Below are 8718 nucleotides of genomic sequence, written 5' to 3'. Positions count from 1 at the left end.
TGACGACTACAATCGCTATACCTGGCTTTACATATTGAAAACAAAAGATGAGGTCTTTGCTGTTTTTCAGCAATTTAAAGCACAGGTTGAGAAGGAGTTTGAATGCTATATCTCTTACTTGAGATCTGATAGTGGTGGGGAGTATGTATCAAATGAATTTGATGATTTCTTGGCTGAAAATGGCATTCGTAGGCAGCTCACCTGCAGCTACACTCCGCAGCAAAACGGAGTAGCTGAAAGGAAGAATAGGGTTTTGATGGAAGCTACTAGGGCTATGATGAATGAAAAGCATATGCTGCTTTACTATTGGGCAGAGGCTGTTATGACAGCCGTATACATTTTGAACAGGACTCCCACTGCAGGTATTCATGAGATGACACCATTTGAGAAGTTGTATGGCTATAAGCCGGATGTAAGTCACATGAAAGTCTTTGGCTGTCTTGCTTATGTGCATATTCCAGATGAGAAAAAAAAGAACCTGGATCCCAAAGCACATAAGTGTGTTTTCATTGGATAGTCACAGGAGAAGAAGGTATACAAATGCTATGATCCCTCTACCAGGGAGACTTTGGTAAGCAGGGATGTTATCTTTTATGAGATGGGTTCTTGGTATGTATCACCAGTTGCAGTGCCAGTGGATATGCCTTCCACTCATGCCTCTACAATTGATTTACAGCAGAGCACTGCTATGACAGGACCTCATAGTTAGAGAGTATCCCCATGGACAGGGAGATTGAGGAGCTCGCCGTCCACTAACATCAGTATGTCACTAAGGGGGAGACATGATGTCTTGGACAACAAAGGAAAAGAGAAAGTTATTGAGGATGCATCTGGTATGATGACACCTGACAGAATGACTTCTGGTTATGAGTCTGGTGATACTCTAGATAGCGAACTTGGTATTCCGACTGTCTATACGCCTGGCACAAGGCAGAGTAGGTATATTCCGCCTCATGAGAGAGGGGAATTGAGTAGTGCACCATAGCTTAGATGCTCGCAGAGGGTCAGATACCCTGTTGACAGGTTGACATACAATGGCTACTCTGCAAAGCATTATGCTTACATGACAAAAGTGATGGAGGTCAAAGAACCAAGTACATATGCTGAAGCAGTGAAAGATGAGAATTGGTGTGTAGCCATGGATGAAGAAATGAATGCCTTGGCTGAAAATAAAACATGGGATTTAGTACCACTGCCTGAAGGGAAAAAGACCATTGGCTACAAATGGGTCTACAAAATCAAATGCAATTCAGATGGCAGTGTGGAGAGATACAAAGCCAGGCTGGTCGCAAAGGGGTATGCCCAACAGTATGAACTTAATTATGAGGAAACATTCAGCCCTGTTGCCAAGATGGCAACCATATGCACTGTGATTGCCTTGGCTGCTGCTAAAGGCTGGAAATTGCAGCAGATGGACGTTAAGAATGCATTTCTTAAGGGTGACCTAGTAGAGGATGTCTATATGGTTCAGCCGAAAGGGTATGTTCACACTGATTTTCACATTATGTATGCAGGTTGAAAAAGGCATTGTATGGACTGAAACAGGCTCCGAGAGCTTGGCATGCTAGGATCAGTAACTACTTGCAGAGATTGGGTTTTGCTGTTGGCAGGGCTGATCATAGCCTATTTACAAAGAAGACTGACAGTGGTTTAGTAGTGCTGGTCATATATGTTGATGATTTGATAATAACTGGTGATGATGACTTGGGCATACAGCATGTAATGAAGATGCTGAAATCTAAATTTGACATGAAAGACCTGGGAGAACTAAAGTATTTCTTAGGTATTGAGGTAGTTCCAGCTTACAATGGGTTATGGCTGATGCAGAAGCACTATGTCATAGAGATGCTAAAGAAGTATGGCATGGCTGAATGCAAACCACTGGATACACCTCTTGATCAGAATGTCAAGCTAGACATGAACACTGGGGCTGAAGTAGAGGATGTGACTATGTACAGGCAGAAGGTTGGCAGCTTGATTTAGTTGACCATCACTAGGCCTGACTTGAGCTATGTTGTAGGCCTTATAAGCCAGTTATGCAGAAGCCTAGAAAGCCGCACTTGGATGCACTTAGATGCATTATGAGATATGTTAAGTCCACTGTAGAGTATGGGTTGTTCTATGTCAGAGATAAGCCCTTGATATTGACTGGATACACGGATGCAGATTGGGCAGGTTGCTCATATGATCGTAGATCTACGAGTGGATATGCATTTGGATTTGGTAGCGGCATGATTAGCTGGAGCAACAAGAAGCAGCCTACGGTTTCTTTGTTGAGTACTGAGGCAGAGTACAAGGGTGCTGCATTGGCAGCATGCGAGATTTCATGGCTGCTCAAGCTTATGGCTGATTTGGACATACAGGTAGATGCTCCAGTGAAGTTACTATGTGATAATCTGAGTAGTGTACTCCTGGCTATGAATCCAGTCTATCATGCCACGACGAAACACATAGAGATACACTACCATTTCATCAGAGAGATGGTTCTTGCAGGACGAGTTGATCTTATGCATGTAAAGATAGATGAACAGGTAACAGATATCTTTACCAAGTCCTTGGGTAAAGATAAGTTCTGTGGTTTTAGACAGCTGCTTGGAGTACATATGTTGTCTTGAGCTTGAGGGGGAGTGTTAGAATATCAAGCTCATTCATGTGTGTTTGACTGACATGAGCTGGACACAGATCAATTAGGTACATTAAATAATTCGGTTCTACTTCTAGTGTGAATGGTCTTTATGACCTTAGGTTGTATATGCACAAAGAGTGTGCTGAATAAATAATGAGAAGAATAGAGAGAGGAAGCATGTTGCTTCACTCTGTGTTGCTCTCTTTCTTGCATCTATGAAATCTAACAAAAACCAGCCATAAATAGGGTAGCCCACTATTCTTGTCCATTTTGATGAGTAAATAAGTAATCTATGTGGTTGTAAGAGAAGGATTTGACCTCTTAACATCAGGGCTTCATTTGTGAATGATTAGAGAAGCTTATTCTTGGGATTATGTGCATTTTTGGAGCTTGATTATGGGCTAGAAATTACTGTTTTAAAATAGGGTTGAAGTAAATTTTATGCTTTGTCAATGCAATTCATGAGTTTTTGATCTATGTCTTGGATGTAATTGAGTCTACCATCAAAATACTTGTATCTTGGAGTTGTTATCCATTCATGTTCATGAAATAGAAACCGTTTGAGCTTGCATTTGGAATATGCCTTTGGATTAAATCTGAGATTATCCCTAAAAATATTGGCTTATTATCCGCATATACATTTGATGTGATCAAGACAAAGTCTTTCATTCCGTTCATGTATGCTAAATAAAAGAAAAAGCTTGAGATCTTCTTCTTCAACTAAGTCATCTCAAAAACCCAAATCTTATCAAACCCCAATCTTTTCTCCTTCTCCTAACCTTGAATCCCACACTCCTCTTCTGCTCTAAACCCCGGTGGAAGACCTTCAACCCCCAACACGACGACAGCATGTATATGTTGTCGGATGCAATCTAGAAACCTTTGATCTTATACATAATATTTATAGAGATCCAATTACCATTGGGGTTGTTGTTCTAGATGCAGCACATGGGGTTGAGGGAATGAAATGGGACTCTATAAATTTTGGAAAGGTTCTATCCACTCTACTATAAATGACATGTGAACCTAAACAATTCATGTTGTTATCATTTCTTAACCGAAAGCAAATGGCAGCTTTGGAAAATGCTCTTGAAAGCATTTCTTGCAAGTATCGCATGCTAGCTAGTAGTGTTGACTTCCTATCAATGGATAGAACATTTGCTTTTGGATCTATAGATTCTTTTGTGGTTTTGATATTAGTGACCATAGAAAAAAGCTTCATAAATTTTGAGCGATAAATAAAAAATGTCAACAAGCCTTCCATTTTGGACTTTAAAGGTTTGGACAAGGAGTGCAATGATGAAGATCTTGAAGAAGAACAAAGGATTGCAAATGCCATTTTGAGAAAGAAAATGAAAGTTATGAAAACTACAATCAAAGCATTCAATGATGCTCATGAGATTGTATTTGATGTATATGCAAGTGGACTTGCATCTAAGGTGGCATTGGTAAATCATATGAAGACTATTGCAGTGATTTGCAACACTCAAGAGCAAAGAGAGGTTGAAGCACAATTGTGGAGGGTCCATGAGAGTGCCAAACAAAATTCAAACTCCCAAGAGGTTCCTCCTATTGAAGCACAAGTTCTTGAAGTACCACCTGAGGGCATAGAAGAATCAAGCCAAGATATAGCAAGTCTAATGATGAAAGAGAAATTAAAGGCTACTTCAGGTGTTTAAACTCCATTCCTTCTCCTTTCGTCAAGGAAGACACATTGATGTAATTTTGATTTTTTTTCTTGAGAATTTACTTCCCTTAGCATTTGCAATATTTTCTTTCTTTGATGATATTAATTAAAGAAACTATGTCTTTAGTTTTTTAAATTTTTAGAAAAGGTACCAAGCATGTTTGGTTTAAAAAATCCATTTAAGTAAATATTTTTCCAAATTAGTATTAAAGAGCTCATTAAAATTTATCATCATTTGTAAGGATAACTGTTTAATTGTAATCTAGTGTGTAGGAATACTTATCATAATGAAAAGTTTGAGCTAGCTATGAAAAATTTACTTAAGTCTATTTTAGATCTTATTTTAATTAAACTCTTATATGTGTTGTGTAATGATCTTGTCATGTTAGTTTTGGTTAGATGTGTCCACATGGTCAAATCTCTTATTTCTTATAGCCTCTTTTACTATATCACTAGTGTATGTCTATGCATTTACCTTAGGATAAGAGAGCCAACAATATATTGCACACCCCAAAAAAGATTCATCGCACCTCCCAAAGGAGTTTTACCTCAGTAGTAAATACTGCAACAAAGATTTCACTCCAATGTATTTTTTGAGATGTGTATATGGAATATTAAGGTAAAATCTTTATTACAATTCATGAGTTTAAATATCTATGGGATATAACTAGTTCAAAAATAGAATGGTTAATCCTTAAGAAGGAACTATGAAAACTTATCCAAATAGAGTATAACTTATCTAAATTAAATTGTCATGTGTCACTTATATGTGACATAGTTTTGGTCACATGGTCAAAAGTATCATGTTTAAATTTTCTTTTAATAATTAGGACTAATAAACACCTTTATACATGCCGTTTTGAAGGCCTTTTTAGAAACTAAGTATGTTAAATATTATAATGATAATATAATTTTTACAACTAATTACAAGAATCTATTGTTAGTACCTTAAGTACACTTATAATTAGCGATAAAAAGTAGGTAAGGAAAAATAACTTTATTAGAATAGATTTTACTTTAAAGAAATCATAATATATATTTTTTTCACCTCATGATATTACTCTTGGTCATATTTGACCACATGGTCAAATGTCTCTTTTCTTAAGACATTATTTATTAAGTAGTATCTATGTATGTAATTATCAATGTGAAGTTCAATTGCTTTAGTGTTCTATTTCGGTCTATAGCTCAAACATTAGGTAGAATGATGAGGAAGTAAATGAATCTAATGTGCTTCTTTTTCTTCTTTGTAACTTCAACTAAGACATCTATGGTTGGATATCTAACAGATTCAACAACAGTAGAGCACGATGATGTGATTGAAGTTTCCTTGATAAGAAATGCAACACAATTATGTGTAATACTTGATCTCAATGGTCTTCTTTTACATTTGCATCATGTATATTGGAAAAATACAACTTTTGTAGATAGTTGGACTACCATTTATGAAATGTTTGTGATAACGATGCTTTGCTAAGTCTAAAAGGTTTCAAAGCTTTCAAATGGGAAAGCAGTGGCTTGTTCTTTGACCAGGATGTATGGATTTTCTTGAAGCCTTATTTGCAAGATTCCAAGTGGCAGTTTGGTCAACAGCTTTACATAAGAATGTCATGGTAGTTATTAAGTGCATAGAGATCCATGCAGAAAGGAAGTATTCTTTCTTCATGATTTGGGGCCAAGAACAATGTCATAGACATCGACTCAAAATCATATATAGGCCAGATAAGATGGGAGTAGAAGCAATGTTCAAGCCTCTGAAGTATGTATGGGATCAATATGGAGATGTTTGTCAGCATACCAAGACTATTCTCATAGATGACAGTTCTTATAAAGGATGTCCAAATCCTGTTGAGAATCGCATTTATCCAAAAACATTTGATATTGATTGTGAAGACTCTATCTTGATCAAAGAACTTCTACCATACTTGACTTGCTTAAGCAAATACCATGATGCACGTGAAGTCATCAAGTCTGATCGATATGGAGGATAGGATCCAGTTCAATATGGACATGAATTGTATGCTCAATTCAAGGTTGTCATTGATGAATGGACTAAAGCAGAGAATGATGGTATTTCATCTTCATCATTAGCACCGCACGAGACCATGATTGATAAAGATGGTATATATGTTCAACATTCAATTACTTCTTGCTTTAAGAGACCATCTATTATACAAACATCCATAACAAATGCCTCACGTCATCTGTATCTTACATTGAATAGCTCACAATTATCCACGTTGAAGCAGACTCCTTTAGTCTCTACTTTGAAAGATATGGAAGCAATGCAACTTGCTCATGAGTTAGGATATCAGAAACATTTCATAAATGGTAGTGCAACTAAATGTTTTATACAAAATCTACAAAATTTGTATTCTCCCAATATACATCATGTAACAAGAAGGCATTGACTCTATATGGACTAATTTTGAATTTCATAATAAATGTATCCCTTACATTAAAGCCTTTTGTATGGATATGAAATATATGCTTATTAGAAATTTAAAGTGTTTTATGTAGTTACCTTGGTGTTTCGAAATACCACCAATATCAATGAGAGAATCTACTTGATGTTTTTTATTCTTTCAATAACATTAGTTAACTGTGCTGAAATTTCTTATAAAGTTTTTTAAATCCTATTTTGTACTTTATGATCGTCTACTATACAAACATACTCAACAAATGCCTCAAATCATCTGTCACTTACATTGAACAACTCACAATTATCCATGTTAAAGCAAACTCCTTTAGTCTCTACTTTGAAAGATATGGAAGCAATGCAACTTGCTCATGAGTTAGGATATCACAAACATTTCATAAATGGTAGTGCAGCTAAATGTTTTATACGAAATCCACAAAATTTGTATTTTTCCAATATACATGATGTAACAAGAAGGTGCTAACTCTATATGGACTAATTTTTACTTTCATAATAAATATATCCCTTACATTAAAGGCTTCTGTATGGCTATGAAATATATGCTTGTTAGAAATTTAAAGTGTTTTATGTAGTTTTCTTTGTGTTTCTAAACACCACCAATATCAATGAGAGAATCTACTTGATGTCTTTTATTCTTTCAATAACATTAGTTAATTGTGTTGAAATTTAAATCCTATTTTTTACTTTATGACCGTCTACTATACAAACATAGTCAACAAATGCCTCACATCCTCTGTCACTTACATTGAACAACTCACAAGTATCCATGTTGAAACAGACTCCTTTAGTCTCTACTTTGAAAAAAATGGAAGCAATGCAACTTGCTCATGAGTTGGGGCAGTGACTCTATATGGACTAATTTTGACTTCCATAGTAAATATATCCCTTACATTAAGGGATTTTGCATGGCTATGAAGTATATGTTTGTTAAAAATGTAAAGTGTTTTATGTAGTTACCTTGGTGTTTTTAAACTCCACTAATATCAATGAGAGAATCTACTTAATGTTTTTTATTCTTTCAATAACATTAGTTAATTGTGTTTAATTTTCTTATAAAGTGGTTTAAGTCCAATTTTGTATTTTATGTCTTAGCTAACAAATAATTCTTAATTAATAATAAAATTTATATCTATTTCTTTGGAAACACAAATCATTGTTCAAAGGTTAAATCTTTAGTCTCAGAAAAATCATAAACTTCTAGCTAGGTATATAAATCTTCATTTTATGATATGAAAGTTCATTTAGCTAGTCAAAGTGTGAAGCTAGTTGATTTTGGCCAAAGCCAATATCCATATTGTCCATATATTGTCAAGATAGATAGAAATTTTGAATAAAAGATATTTATATATCATGCATATACATACAAAAAATATAAATGGGGTGAGCAATTATTTGACATACTTGTGTGTATTGGTTTACACAAAAAAAGAGCCATCACATCATAGCTTATTCAAACTTATTACTATATGGTATTAGATCAAGTTATTAAACCACACCTAATTAGTGGTGACTCTTTTAAGGTCCTAGTTCATGAAACTTATACATATCAATTTAAATGATGCTATATCTAAAAGAAAAAACTTGTATTATAATATCTTCAAATCTATAACATTATAAATTTTTGCCATGATAATATATTTTTATACAATGTTTAAGGCTCTTGTATTATAAATTCTCTCTCCACTCCATCAAACCTTTGTATTCTTACTTTAAAATTGGAAATTTCCTAGGTATATACTAGTTAAGCCTCCTTGATGTTTCCACCACCATACAAGCTTACATTCATTATTTAAGCTCTCAAGATGTGTGATCTCTTATTTGTAACATACAAAGTGCCCTTTCACCAAATTGCTAATTTAACCTATTTTGTTGATTATCATTAGTACCTCCCATACCATGGCCTCTTGAAGACAATATGCCATGTCCTCTTCTTGAACTTGAGTAAAATTCTTAGACTTATTCACC

General features: G+C 35.0%; 1 pseudogene; it reads left to right on the top strand.

Annotated features, from left to right (window-relative positions):
• The first annotated feature begins 3588 nt into the window (after window positions 1-3588).
• On the top strand, window positions 3589-4305 carry LOC148014643 (uncharacterized; annotated as a pseudogene).
• Window positions 4306-8718: the final 4413 nt, after the last annotated feature.

This window comes from Lygodium microphyllum, chromosome 25 (genome assembly GCF_053477565.2).
Source record: "Lygodium microphyllum isolate KBCC chromosome 25, Lygodium_microphyllum_v1.1.10, whole genome shotgun sequence".
Classification (NCBI taxonomy): Eukaryota; Viridiplantae; Streptophyta; class Polypodiopsida; order Schizaeales; family Lygodiaceae; genus Lygodium; species Lygodium microphyllum.
The sequence above is the reverse complement of the archived record's forward strand: the minus strand, read 5'-3'. Positions and strand labels throughout refer to the sequence as shown.